Here is a 14,882-nt window from a genome sequence, read left to right on the forward strand (position 1 = left end):
TGGCTGAGTAATATTCCATTGTATGTATATACCACAGTTTCTTTATCCATTCATCAATTGAAGGACATCTAGGTTGGTTCCACAGTCTGGCTATTGTGAATTGAGCAGCTATGAACATTGATGTGGCTGTATCTCTGTACTATGCTGATTTTAAGTCCTTTGGGTATAGGCCAAGGAGTGGGATAGCTGGGTCAAATGGTGGTTCCATTCCAAGTTTTCTAAGGAATCTCCACACTGCTTTCCAGAGTGGCTGCACTAATTTGCAGCCCCACCAGCAATGTATGAGTGTACCTTTCTCCCCATATCCTCGCCAACACCTGTTGTTGCTTGTATTCTTGATAATCGCCATTCTAATTGGGGTGAGATGGAATCTTAGGGTGGTTTTGATTTGCATTTCTCTTATTACTAGAGATGTTGAACATTTTTTCATATGTTTGTTGATTGCTTGTAGATCTTCTTCTGTGAAGTGTCTATTCATTTCCTTAGCCCATTTGTCGACTGGATTATTTGTATTCTTGGTGTAGAGCTTTTTGAGTTCTTTATAGATTCTGGAGATTAGTGTTCTATCTTAAGTATGATTGGCAAAGATATTCTCCCACTCTGTAGGCTCTTTCTTCGCATTGCTGATAGTTTCCTTTGCTGAGAGAAAGCTTTTTAGTTTGAATCTATCCCAGTTATTGATTCTTGCTTTTATTTCTTGTGCTATGGGAGTCCTGTTAAGGAAGTCTGATCCTAAGCCAACAAGTTGAAGGTTTGGACCTACTTTTTCTTCTATAAGACGCAGAGTCGTCTCTGGTCTGATTCCGAGGTTCTTAATCCATTTTGAGTTTAGTTTCGTGCATGGTGAGAGATATGGGTTTAGTTTCATTCTGTTGCATATGGATTTCCAATTCTCCCAGCACCATTTGTTGAAGAGGCTATCTTTTCTCCATTGCATATTTTTGGCACCTTTGTCTAGTATGAGAAAATTGTATTTATTTGGGTTTGTGTCCATGTCCTCTACAGAATATCTCTTTATTGAAGTGATCTTTCACTTCCTACATTTTCCCTCTGATTTCACTCCTCATATCATCTCACAGATGAGTTTAATTATGTTTTTTTTTTTCTGATACTAAGTCAAGTTTTTTCGTCCCAGAAGTGATGGCTAAGGGGAAGGAGAGGAAGGCTAGAAGAGGGAGAGAGAGAGCCAGAGAGAGCAGGGAGACAGGAAGAAAGGGGACAGTAAACCACTGTTTTATAAGTCTCAGGAGACAAGTGCTCAAGGTAAAACAGAGTCCTGGAGAATCCACTGCAGCTGCGGGAGCACTTCGATTTCCTTCTGTTCCAGTCCTTGGGAAGGCTGCTGCCACTGCTGTTGCATTAAATATTTATGTACATGCAGAGAGTCCCAGGCCTGGACATGTGGGGAGGGGATCATTTCACCAGGGGCCAAGTCTTATCATCATCACCACACTGGAGGGCTTTGTGCTTTTTCACTTCTGCCATGTACTTGGCCCGTGCGTCACCTTTACTTGTTAATACCTCAGCCTGTCTTCAGGGCTAGTTTGTTCCTGCATCTGTGTTTGCCCATGAAGCTGAGTGTGGGGCCCGGGTCACTCTTCCTCTTCGAAGGGCATGGGCCTGCAGCTGCAGTAGCCGGTTGGTCCGGTTGGCAGGTCAGGGGCAGCTCCTCCAGTCCACTGCTCCTCCTCTATCTTCTGCTTGAACAGTTCCAGGAAGCTGCCATCATTGGTGAACAAGTTCACGACGCCCAACACTGGGCCCCAACTGGTGCCCAGCAACTTTTGACCCTGCTCTTGGGTAACGTCCCTGGCCCCAACTCAGCCCATCGGCTCCCTCCACTGCCCGCAGGGCCTGTTGCCTCCCAGCTCGGAGGCTCTGGGCCCTGTGTACCTTGGGCAGCCATTTTGTCACCAGGTGATGCAAAGAACTCCAGGAAGGCCCTAATTATGTTAATTGTAAACTAATTCTCTGATACATTTTTTTCTGCTGTGGTGTTGATGAATCCTGTTATTTAAGTATATTGGTTTATGGATGATTTGTTCCCTAGATTTTTCATGTTGTTTGTCTACTCATCTAGCAGTATGGATCTAAGGCAGTAGAGTTTCTACTCTGTGAACTTATACTGTTTCCCTAAAATTTTCCAGTACCTCACTTTTTAGGGGGAGAGAAATTATAAGAACAACCAATGCAGACAATATATAGCATTAAGCCAAATAGTTCCTGCTATGATATCTATAATGTTAATTGCCACAATAAACAGAAATGATATGATCAGTTATTGCCCAGTAAAAACAATAAGTTTGCCAAAGAGTTTACAATTTTGAATGGTGGACAGGAAGATAACAGAAGTGAGATAGGAGGTAATGATTCTGAAGGAGGAAGGGAGAAGATATAAGTAAAAAATTAAAGGAAGAGTGAAAGAACAGAAGAAATTGACATTTAACAGATGAAAAGAGAAAGAGAATCAAGGGAAACAGATAAATGAGAGAAAATATATACAAAATAAAAATTTTAAAAAGAAAAAATAACAAACACAAATCTGAAATATACTAATCAAACATCCTAGTCCTCACAATACTGATCTATGAAAAATAACTATCTTCAGAGATGCTAAAAATGAGAAAAAAACAAATATGAATATGTCTATGTCTAAGTATCCATGAAACATTCAGGTCATAGTGAAAAGAAAAAAGAAAAAAATGTAAATTAAAAGATACTGATGAAAAGTTAAAGGATTATTTCCATTGGAGTTCAAAAGATTCTCAGTTTCCCTTCTCAGCAGTGTTAAGTGTGGTGGGATGGAGTGTGATGCTTGCTCTACATCAGGATTCCCAGAGTATGAAAGGAAAATCCATAGGTAGAGCTCCTGGAGGCAGGGTTTAGGCTTAGATTGGTTCCAGATTCCTGAATGGTGATTGGTCTGAAGATTTTTTGTTTTTGTTTTTGCTACTGAAGATTGAATGCAGGTTTGTTGCACCACATAGTCACATCCCCAGTCCTTTTTGTATTTTATTTAGAGATAGAGTCTCACCAAGTTGCTTAGTGTCTCACTAGGTTGCTAAGGCTGGCCTTGAACTTGTTATCCTCCTGCCTCAGCCTCTGGAGCCTCTGAGATTACAAGTGTGTGCCACTGTGCCTGGCTGGTCTGAAGATTTTAAATCAGAGAAACTCCAGGGCCTAGCAGTTACTGGTCCACACTGGCAGAATGTACCCCCTGCATGCTACTAGTGCAGTGGAGGAGCTGATTATAAGTCCCCACTTCACCTTCAGATCCCTCGTTTCCTGGTCTGTGGGGTTGTCTCCAAACTCAATCTTTCCCATCCTTGCCCTTTTGAATTCCCAGCCAGGCATGTCTTTCTCAGTCAATCATGCAAGCAGCCAGATTGAATATGGTAGTGGGGAGCCAGGTGGTTTCCTAACCAGTAAACTCCTCTCCACATTTCATTTTCTTCTGGTCACTTAGACACACTCTATGTCATGCAGTGTGGGTTTGCCAGACCTATATTTTGGGCCAGACTTGGGATTGCCAGGAATTGGCTCCCCAAGTTGCTGGCCCCCATACTGTGGCTACAAAATGATTCCTTCCTCTCCTCCATGGGCAACCAGGAGAAATGCGGCTTCTTTCCTGCGCGAGGATATTGTGCAGCAAGCCTTTCAGTTTAGTTGGGCAGTGTCTTTGATCTCTTATCTCCCTGTACCTAGACATGCCTCAGCCTCCTAAAAATGTGGGTTCCTTTCATTCCCTTATTCCTCTGCTTTGGCAGTAGTGGCAGTGGCACTGGGGATTCTTTTCTTATTTTTTTATATCCAACCTCCTGAGTCCCTGTTCTGCTTTGATGTCTAGTATTAAATCCCAGTAAAGTCCCCCCAACCCCTTTTTTTCCACCTACCTTGCAGAGAAGTTGCCTGTCTGCTTTCTTGGTTTCATGCCATGGAACAGCCAGGAAAGCAACTTTCTCTGTTCTACCATCTTGAAATCCCTCTATCAGTTTTTGCCTCACATATTTTGGGTCCATGTTATTAAGTATCTCTGTGTTGATAATTGACATCTTTTTCATGGATTGGCCCTTTTATTAATATATACTGTCTTTAACTTGAGTAACATTATTTTACTATTTGCTCTCATATAAGAGCTTCAGCTTTCTTTTGGTTACTATTTGCATAGATTATCTTTGTTTCCAGCATTTTACTTTCAACTTATTTGAATCTTTGGAGCTAATGTTATTCTCTTTTAGATAGTACATCAATGGATCATGACTTTTTAAAATTTTATTTTAGTTATTGATGAACTTTTATTTTATTCATTTATTTATATGAAGTGCTAAGAATCAAACCCAGTGCCTCACACATGTGAGGCAAGTGCTCTACCACTGAGCCACAACCCCAACCCTGGATCATGATTTTTAGAATCCATTCTGCCAGTCTCTGACTTTTGATTGGAGAATTTAATCTGTATGCATTGAGATTAATTATTAATAAGGAAGGACTTGTTATTTTGCTGTTGGTTTTCTCTGTGTAATGTATCGTTTTTATTCTTCCATTACTGACTTCTTTTGCGTTTAATTTTTCCTAGAGCATTATTTTGATCTCCCTCTCATTTCCTTTTGTATATAGTTTTAAGTTATTTTCTTACTGGTTAACTTTCTATATTTACAACAGTCTGATTTGAATTAATATCATTTACAATAGTATATAAAATTCTTCTCTAAACAGCTCTTATTTTTATAGTTACTAATTTCATTTGTATATACATGCGTGTTTACATAGATTTATAATCATTGCCTTATGTATTTGTACTTTGAATCACGTGGAAAAATGAGTTGTAAATCAAAAATGCAGTAATACTAGCCTTTATATTTACCTATGTAGTTATCTTTACTCATATTCTTTTTTTATTTACATGGCTTCTGTTTACTCTCTATTGTCATTTCATTTCAGCATTTTTATGGGGTAGGTCTACTAGCAACAATCTTTTAGTTTTTATATGGGAATATCTTAATTTCATCTTTTATCTTTGAAGTATAATTTTTCCATATACAGAATTCTTGTATGACACTTTCTTTTTCTTTTAGCATTTTAAATATATTTCCCAACTACCCTCTTGCTTCCCTCTTTCTTAGGAGAAATTGGACATTTTATATCAGTGATAACTTCTTGATTGAGATGAGTTGCTTTGTCCTTCTCTTTTTAAGAGTCCCTCTTTGCCTTTGACTTTTTAAAAATTTAACAATTTTATTTATAATTGTTATAAAGTTGAACTGCTGAAACTTGTTCACTGAAACATTTTGACTTGCATTAATGCTTTATATCCCTGCATTTATATTAAAAATTCAGCCATAAATGAAAATGGAAAAATGGTTGATACCTGCTTTCTGTCCCTGTTTTCCCCTTGGAATCATATACTTAGGTAACTTTTGACCCCATGAAGAAAATATCTAACATTCAGATCTACCAATATCAGGAAGAGAAAAAAAATTTTTTTGAGAATTACATGTTTCCCATCATAGTGAATTCTTAAGCATGTTCTCCAAATATGCTGAATGCTAGTTGGATGTCTTTTGGCATAATTGTTACACATTTGGCATGGATAGCACACAGTTTGGTGTCTTCAAACAGGTCACCCAGATAGGCCTCACTTACCTCCTGCAAAGCACCAATAGCTGGAAAGGCAGATCTGTTTTGAAGTCCTGAGCAATTTCTTGCACAAGATACTGAAAAGGATGCTTGTGAATCAGAAGTGTAGTAGACTTCTGGTAATGTCTAATTTTACTGAGTGCTACAGTACTAGACCTATAATGAAGAGGTTTCTCCAGTAGAGGGTGCACTTTTGCGAGAAGGTTTAGTAGGCAGTTGTTTCCTGAGTGCTTTACCACTCAGGTTGATTTTCAGGTAGTCTGCTTTGTATGAGCCATGGTAGAAAGACCTCCTTACTTACCTACCTTCTCCTTTGACTGGAGCTTGGTGAGCTAGAGGTGGCACTGGTGTTAGAGAACCTGTCTTTGGCTTTTGACAGTTCAGCTACAATGCATCTAGGTATGGATGATCATTTCTTTTTTATTTTTGAACTTCATTGAGCTTTGTAAATGTGTAGATTCATGTCATTCACCAAATTTGGTAGGGTTTTTTTTTTTTTGCCATTACTTCTTTTTTTAATTTATTTTTATTGTAAACAAATGGGATACATGTTGTACATGAAGTAAAGGCATACCATTTGTGTAATCATACATTTATATGGGGTAATGGTGTTTGATTCATTCTGTTATTTTTTCCTTCCTCCCCACGACTCCCACCCCTCTTTTCCCTCTATACAGTCCCTCCTTCCTCCTTTCTTGCCTCCCCACCCCCCATTATGTGTCATCATCCACTTATCAGTGAGATCACTCATCCTTTGGTTTTTTGAGATTGGCTTATCTCACTTAGCATGATATTCTCCAATTTCATCCATTTGCCTGCAAATGCCATAATTTTACTATTCTTTATAGCTGAGTAATATTCCATTGTGTGTGTGTGTGTGTGTGTGTGTGTGTGTGTGTGTGTGTGTGTATATATATATATATATATATATATATCACAGTTTCTTTATCCATTCATTAATTGAAGGACATCTAGGTTGTTTCCACAATCTAGCTATTGTGAATTGAGCATCTATGAACATCGATGTGGCTGCATCCCTGTAGTATGCTGATTTTAAGTCCTTTGGGTATAAACCGAGGAGTGGGATAACTGGGTCAAATGGTAGTTCTGTTCCAAGCTTTCTGAGGAATCTCCACACTGCTTTGCAGAGTGGCTGCACTAATTTGCAACCCCACCAGCAATGTATGAGTGTACCTTTTTCCTCACATCCTTTCCAACACCTATTGTTGCTTGTATTCTTGATAATCACCATTCTAATTGGGGTGAGATGGAATCTTAGGGTAGTTTTGATTTGCATTTCTCTTATTACTGGAGATGTTTTGCCATTACTTTTTTAAAGACAATTCTACACCATTGTCTCTCTCCTCTATGGATATCCCCTTGTGTGTGTTAGTGTGTTTGGTACTGTCTCACAATTATCTTAAGCTATGTACATTTTTATTCATTCTTTTTTTCCTTTCTACTCTTCAGAATAGATATCCCTGATTGACCTACTTTTCAAGTTTGATTTCTTTTCTTTTTCCTGTTTAAATCTGCTCTTAAAATTCACAACTTCATCAATATCTTTGTGTTAAATGTGCATTAGGCTTGACTCAAACACATGTTGTTACATGTTCAAGATAATGCTTTCAAGGTTTTCATTTTGTAGACAAACTATTCAGGAGGTGAGAATGAAACTTAATAATGTGTCACAATATTTCCCATGTTTCAGGTTTTTAATTCATTTGTTATTTTCTGGCTATAAGTCATAAATGCTTGTTGTAAATTAAAGCCAACAACATGAGAATACATCCCTTATATCTTCCCTTTTTCTCCCTTCCTATAGAAAATACTATGTCTTGATATTTTTTAACATTGTATCTAGTCTATGTCTTTGTGCTTTTTCATTTAACAATATATCTTTCCTGTTTTTCCACTTCATGTACATGTCTAGTCTCTTTTAAAGACTTTTTTTACATATTTATAAGGAGCTTATTGAATAATCCCTCCCACCTGAGTGAGGAGCATTGTGTTTTTATATTTTCACTACTACAAACTGGTGTAGTAATAAACGTTCTCTATGCAACTTGTACTTCGGAATATTTTTTCATGTCCTAGATCTACATGAAAAATTGTAGACCTAAAATTTTTATCAGAAAGTCTGAACATTGTATATTATAATATTTGTTTCAAATTAATCTTCTAAATGTTGATATTTATATTCCTGGCAACAATTATCACAGTGCATAATTCTCTATATCTTTTTAAATACTAACTGTCCTTGATATTCTTAATTTTGTAGGAAAAAATACTCTTTCCATTATATTTATTTTTATGGTTCCATAACCTTCCATACTGTGATATGATTGAACTAATTCATACTGTTGACTGTATAAGATGGTTATGATTTTCCATATAATAATAAAGTGATGAACATTGTGGAAGGTTGACAAATTGTCTCCCTAATTACTAGAACCAATGAATATTGCCTTACATGGCAAAAAGTGGGGTTTTAAAAATGTGATTACATTAATGATCTTGAGATGGGGAGATTATCCTGGATTATCAGAGAGGGATTTAAATACTATCAAATTTTCCCTTTTAAGAGGAAGGCAGAGGGAAACCTCACACAGAAGAAGAGAAGATACACACAGGAGAGGAGAGGTAATGTTACCACAAAGTCAGAGATTGGGGTAATCCATCTGTAAGCCAATTAATGCAGGCAGCCACTAGAAACTGGATGAGGCAAGAAAGGTATTATGGTTCAGATTTGAGGTGTCACCCCACAGCTCATGTGTGAGACAATGTAAGAAGGTTTGAAGGAGAAATGATTGGGTATTGCCTTAACCTAATCAGTGAACTAATCCCCTGATGGGGATTAACTGAGTGGTAACTGAAGTGGTAGGATGTGGCTGGAGGAGGTGGAAATTGGAGTGTGGCTTTGGGGTATATATTTGTATCTGGTAAGTGGAGTCTCTCTCTGCTTTCTGAACATGATGTGAGCTGCTCCCCTCCACCACACTCTCCTGCCACGATATTCTGCCTTGCCTCAAAGCCTGAGGAATGAAGGAGGCCTTCTATAGATTAAGACCTCTGAAACTGTGTGCCCTCAAATAAACTTTTCCTTCTTCAATATTTTGTTCAGATCTTTTGATTACAGCAGTGAAATAGCTGACTAAAACAAATTATTACTAGAAGTGGGGTTGTTAACTGCAGCTAACCTGACCATGTGGTTCATAAGTTTTTTGAGCATTTTGGAATTAGCGGGAGGAATTTGGAGATGTGTAGCAGGGCAAGTTGGAAATGCTTTAGATTGTTGTAAGTGGGGATTAATGGCTTATTCTTGTGGGAGCTCAGAAGATCACAATGCCAATAGGACCATAGTCAGTGAAGACAGGGCTCAACAGAGTTTAGAAAAGGAGAACTATATTGGAATTTGAAGTAGAGGCCATTTGTGTTATGTTCTGAGAAGTTGCCTGTGTTTTGCCCATTTCCTGATACTTTCTGTGAAGATGATTTTAAAAGTGATGGACTTCTTAGGCAGAAGAAATATCTAGGCAGCATAGCATTAAGGTAGTGATATGTATTAACATAAAAAAAAACTGGCCAGATGCAAACATCATGGGTCGTCTTAGCCTTTTATTCAGAAATGAAGTTTCCTGTAGGAATTGGGTATGCAGTAATGGGGTGGTGTGCCTCTGAGGGACCCACTTTCCTGGTGGAAAATGAGCCACTGGCCAAAGGAGGAGTTTGGTCTTATATAGGTTAGACTGAAACCTGATTTAATGAGGGTGTCAATTTGGGCACTCAGGAAATTGGGTTTTTGGCTTAGGTGGCGGGGGGTCTGTGGCCAGCACCTAGAGAGGATTTATCTTGAAAAGAGTAATGTTTCCCAGAGACTATCATTCTAGGTTTGATGAAACACTTCCTCCCCACCTGTGGCCAGCATCTGAAAAGTATTTATCTTGAAAGAAATGAAAACTATCAATGTATGGCTTTCTTTTACACTCCATTTTTCCAGGCTACACTATCTTGGGGTTTTTCATTTTCCATATCTAAAATTCCAGACTCTGAAAGGAAGGAAGGAATTAGATATCAAGGTCTCTAGCTGCTTCCTGCTTGAAGGGGTTACATGGGGGGAGGGCTTCCTTTCAGAGTTCTGGAAATGAATATGGGGCTCATGCAAAAGGGGGATGTGTGGGGTAAGTTCTGGAGCCATCATAAGTGATGTGAAGGGCTGGGGAGATAGCTCAGTCGATAGAGTACTTGCCTTCAAGTACAAGGCCCTGGGTTCAATCCCTAGCACCGCAAAAAAAAAAAACAAAAAAAAAAAAAAACAAAAAAAAACATAAGTGATGTGAATTCTCTTTGTTCTGCTCCAGAAGATCAGGCAGTGAATTCGGGAGGAGAGATGCATATTTCCCGGCAGTTGTGTCTAAGCTGAACATTTTATCAAGAAACTGTAAATCTGAAATAGAGAAAAGAAAAACATCATAATATGTGAAGATTAACTAGTTTGTTAGGTTAGGGAAAAAGATTGTAGCATACAGAATGAATACTAATTAGCTTACTAACCTTAGGAGAAAATTCTAGCTTGAAAGATGAAGACTAATTTGCTAGTGTTGGGAAAATGGTTTTGGCATGCAATATAATTGAGGACTCCATTATTCTTAATTAAGGCCCAATCAGATTTGGAATGTTCTTCCCATGATTCCAGGGGTCCAGTTCCTTTGGAGCATAGCAAGCATGATTAATCTTGGAATCATATTTTCCTGGTGGTTTAATTGTTTCCATCCTGCTCAACAAATTACCTGAAACAAGAACAATATAGAACCTAGTAATCCAACTATATGTGTAGAAGACTACTTAAAAGGGTCAAGGGAAGAAATTCTTTCAGCTAAACTGCCCCAGATTTCTTCATTATCATAAGTAGGTGTTTTGGCATTAACCATGGCCTGAACCTGAGATTGTAATTTTAACATATCCAAAGAAACATTATGAAAGGGATCAAGTCCCATTACATGATTGTGTGCACTTTGCCATTGAATCTCAGTGTCTTTGTATGGAACTCTACACAAAAGTGAGGAATATTATTATGGCAATGAAGTATCTGAGTCCACCATAAATCTTGTACTTGTTCCCCCAGCCATATAACAGAATCTTTTAGTTGCTGGACCATGCTCAGAACTTTCTGATCAATATGTACTGGAGTTTGACAGGTTTCAGTGTAATTATTATGGATTTGCTGAAGGTAATGCATTGTTTGGACCTCTTGGTGTAAGAGCACTGCTGCTGTGGAGGCAGAGGCAATGATGCCAGCCAAACCAATACCAGCTATTAATATCCTGATAAATCATTTAGCCCATGCTTTAAATGTCTTAGCAACTCTTAAATGAATGCTACTGAAGGTGTTTCCTGTCAGGGTCCTTTCAATTTTACAGGGATCCAGGCAGCTTCTGGCCTTTTGAGAATCATAAGAGTTTGTTCTGGGCTCTGCCATATGGTTTGATTGATACAGTGCTGAAGCATATAGTTTTTACATTTAACATGATATGTGTTTTGTGAGGCATTAGATTGTATCTTAATGGACCCAGATAATAAAACATAGGGATTTAATACATGTTATGAGGTAGAATTCTTTATGAAGGGAAGAGTTAAGATAGATAACAATTTTTGATTTTCCATATTGAGACTCACCATTTCAGTCTCAAAAATGCTCCTGAGTTAAAGCTGTTTTCCATATGGAGTCCTGAATTGGTTCAGAATCCATTCTTAGGGTGGGAGGTGATAAGTCCCCTTTGTACAAGTACTTGATGATGCTGGAACCTATGTTATTTCTATAAACATGAGTTAAGTTGCCCACATGAGAGTTTTCATCCTGTATCTCTAGATTGAGCATCCATCAGTACCCCATGAGATCCCAAATCTATAACCTGTTTTCTTGAAACAGAAAGATTTCATGGATAAGGTGTAACACATTTAGTCCATTTTGACAATTTATGTGAAAGGTCCCCGTGATTACGGTGAAGGCATAGGGGTCTGTTTAATGAATAGTTAACATTAACTTTCTGCAAGACTGGAGAGCCGCTGCCCATGAGAAAAGTAAGCCTGGTCTCTTGATTCTGTTCTTTAGAGACGTGATGAACCCAGGTTTGAGGCTTGGTATAGAAACAATATGAATTAATGAGAGAAATGCAAAGTGGAGGTCGGAAGGACAATCATGAGTAAGTAAAAATTGTTGGGTAGACCCAGCAGTTAACAAAGGACAAGCAAAAAGTGGTGGAATTAAGATAAATTGAAGGAGGACTATAAACCATGATACTGGTGGCAATAGCAGGCTGTGGAATATGGGCCAAATAAATCTCTGTGCCATTAGCCATGCCTATAGTCGTGCATATGAAGAGAATCAACATGATAAACCTGTTAATGGGAATAGTAAATTGATCTATTTTCCCTATTTCAGGTGGTCCTGGAGCCATTTAATCTTATCTCTTACCACTCCCGATTGGTTTACATAGAAATAGCATTCTTCTGTCTGGTTGGCAGGATGACAGATGCCAGGGATGGATTTCATAAATTCAGTACCAAATCAGTGACCTGTTGGATATCTACAATAACCTGGGCTATTTTTATAGCAAATAGAGGTTCCTAATCCCACTGCTCCTGTGTTAATCCCAGTGGATATTTCTAGCTCTATGAGTAAGGGAATAATTTGGGGTCTCTGATATACCCAGTGTGTGCTATTATTGGAATGGGTAAGTTTTGGTTGTGGGCTTAAATGTCAGTTGAGGAGTAAAGAGAATTAAAGTACAAATGGTAATTTAATTTTGGTAGGCAGGGGAAAATTTGAGACGTGCAAAGGACGAACCTCAGAAGCTTGGGGGCAACAGATCTATGGGACTAACACAAGTATACATCTTAAGTTCTATTTAAAAAAAAACTATTGTTTTCCTCTAAAATGCCCAGGTATGAGTCTATTTTGGTTATAACTGTTTTTGCTAGATGTTCAAAACCAAGCTGGTCAAATTGACCTTGTTCCTATCTTCTCTTAGGAGTCAGCTGAGTTCCCACAGGGGTTACTGTTGGGGAACTTGAGAGCAGCTTCTTAGCTCTTTTAGTGCCATCTACTAGGTTTGGTCTCTTGATGAGGTGGCTTCCCTTGGAAGCATCAGGGATGTTTCCCTTCCCCAATGACCCTCCTCTTTGCAGCAGGTGCACTGATTGGCTTTCTGTTCTCTAGTGGTCTCATTAATCTCCCTGATCAGGAGGTCATGTGGCCCAGAGTTGCAAAGTTCCTTAGAGAAGTTTTCTCATTCCCTGGGTTCAGGCTGACTCAGAGGACAAGAACCAAATATTGGTTTTCTTGGTCCTTTTTTTTAAACCTTAACCTTTAAGCCTTGGAACATCTAGCAAGTCAGGCTCACCAGTCTTAAAGTAAGAATACTGGGCTTTAACTTCAATGCCTATAACTTTATAGTCACTCCTTTTATTTAGTTGGATCTGTATTCATACTAGAAGTTAGCTTTATATCCTCTCTGTCCTGTAGGTGATGACTTATTATCTTAAATTAACCCAGGTTGTGTGTTCTTGAAGTAGTACCTCTGCAAAACATTAACAGGAAACAGTTATAGAATTTATAAGGAAAATAAAAAATTAAATTAACAAGAGTAAAAACATGTTCAGTTTGTGTAATAGCCATCTTGAGTTTCAGAAGCATTATACATTACATCCCTGTTGGAGATCACAGTAATCCTTACAACAAACATCAGTCATCTGAACAACTTTAAATGAGCTGAAGTCTGGCCTATTTTGGAGCCATTTTAATATGCAGTAGGGTAGGAGGCAGAGCCCTATCTCAGGTAAGGTGGAGTTCTTCACAAATCTTAGGTGAAGTGTTCTAGTTTTGAAGCTGATCTTTGCCTCTTTCTTAAATGTGAGTTTACAAAGTTTGCATATATTGTTTCTTGAGTCTATAAGAACATTAATCAACATAATGTAGCATTACATTTAAAACATGAATGAAAGAAAGGCTGAGATAATTTTTAACTTTCCTTTTGTGTAGATAAGTAGCAATGTTTCCTTGTTTCACAGTATTAACCTTTAAACAGATTAAGTTCTCCTTATCTTTTAGAAATACATTTATATTTTTACCCCAGTGTAAAAAGTAACATATAATTTAGGTTCAGTTACAGAACATTAAAGGACATAAATAAATCCCCAATTGAATTTGTTATTCTTATTAGTTTAAAGTTACCATTACGGACAACTTTAGTTTGGAGGACAGCAGTTTGATAAAAGTATTCTTTTAAATCTCCTGCTATAAAGACTTGTATAGCTGGAAGATATGAACACATTTAGTATGATATACTGATGTTTTTATATTAACCAAGTTTAGCCTTTGAAGGAAAATTTAGACTCTGTAATGTAGTGTAATACGCGAAAATAACAGTTGTTGCTGTATAACCAGTGTTGTATAGATTCTAATTCCTTTAAAGAATTGCTTTAAAGAATAAAACTTAACAGACTCAATGTTAAGCATAAATTAATGTTTTAAGAAATCCTTGTCAGGTTAACATATAGAGTAAACCTTGGTTTTATATCAGTAAAAAATTGGTTTTATATTAGTATTTGACTTTAGAGAAAAATCTTAAATAGCTTTAACTGATTGTTCCACATACATATAACCCAAATTAGTTACACATAAACTTGTTGAAATATGCCCTTTACTTACATAGAACCTCATGTTGTTTATTTCATCACACAAAGACTTTCTTACCCAGAAACGGTTTTCCTTCTATTAATTCCCATACCTAGAATCTTAAAATTTCTCTTTCCTATCTGTTGACTCTTATTTTTGTTCACATTCTGAAACAACCCTTGTAAATTTCTGAATTTAGATAAATTACTCCATTTCAAAAAGATGAAATAATGCTATTTACAGTATTCTAATTGAAACACAGTTGAAATTTTTAGAATCATTTGTATATAGAATTAGACCTGTTAGGACTTTTAACTCTTAGTAACCTTGTTTTCAGAGATGACACAAAGCAATTTTAAACCTTTTAAAAAGTGTACCAATCTATGAAAACACCATTAATGTTTAAGTATGTTCCCCTATGGAATTCAAGCAGTTAAGATTACTTGATGTTATATTTAATAGTTAGCTTTTTAACTTTGTAAATTAATCAGATGTCTCTAACCAACACATTTATGAAGATTAATCCCATATAGGTCAATTTAATTTACTTATTAACTATAAGAATCAA

General features: G+C 37.3%; 1 pseudogene across 1 annotated transcript; it reads right to left on the bottom strand.

The window, feature by feature from the left end:
• Positions 1-1,129: 1,129 nt before the first annotated feature.
• Positions 1,130-4,590, bottom strand: LOC306651847 (telomerase RNA component interacting RNase-like; annotated as a pseudogene). The gene has a single exon. The product of its transcript is annotated as a telomerase RNA component interacting RNase-like (transcript).
• Between the last annotated feature and the right edge of the window lie 10,292 nt (positions 4,591-14,882).

The sequence above is a fragment of the Sciurus vulgaris genome (assembly GCF_902686455.1).
Source record: "Sciurus vulgaris genome assembly, chromosome: X".
Taxonomy (NCBI): Eukaryota; Metazoa; Chordata; class Mammalia; order Rodentia; family Sciuridae; genus Sciurus; species Sciurus vulgaris.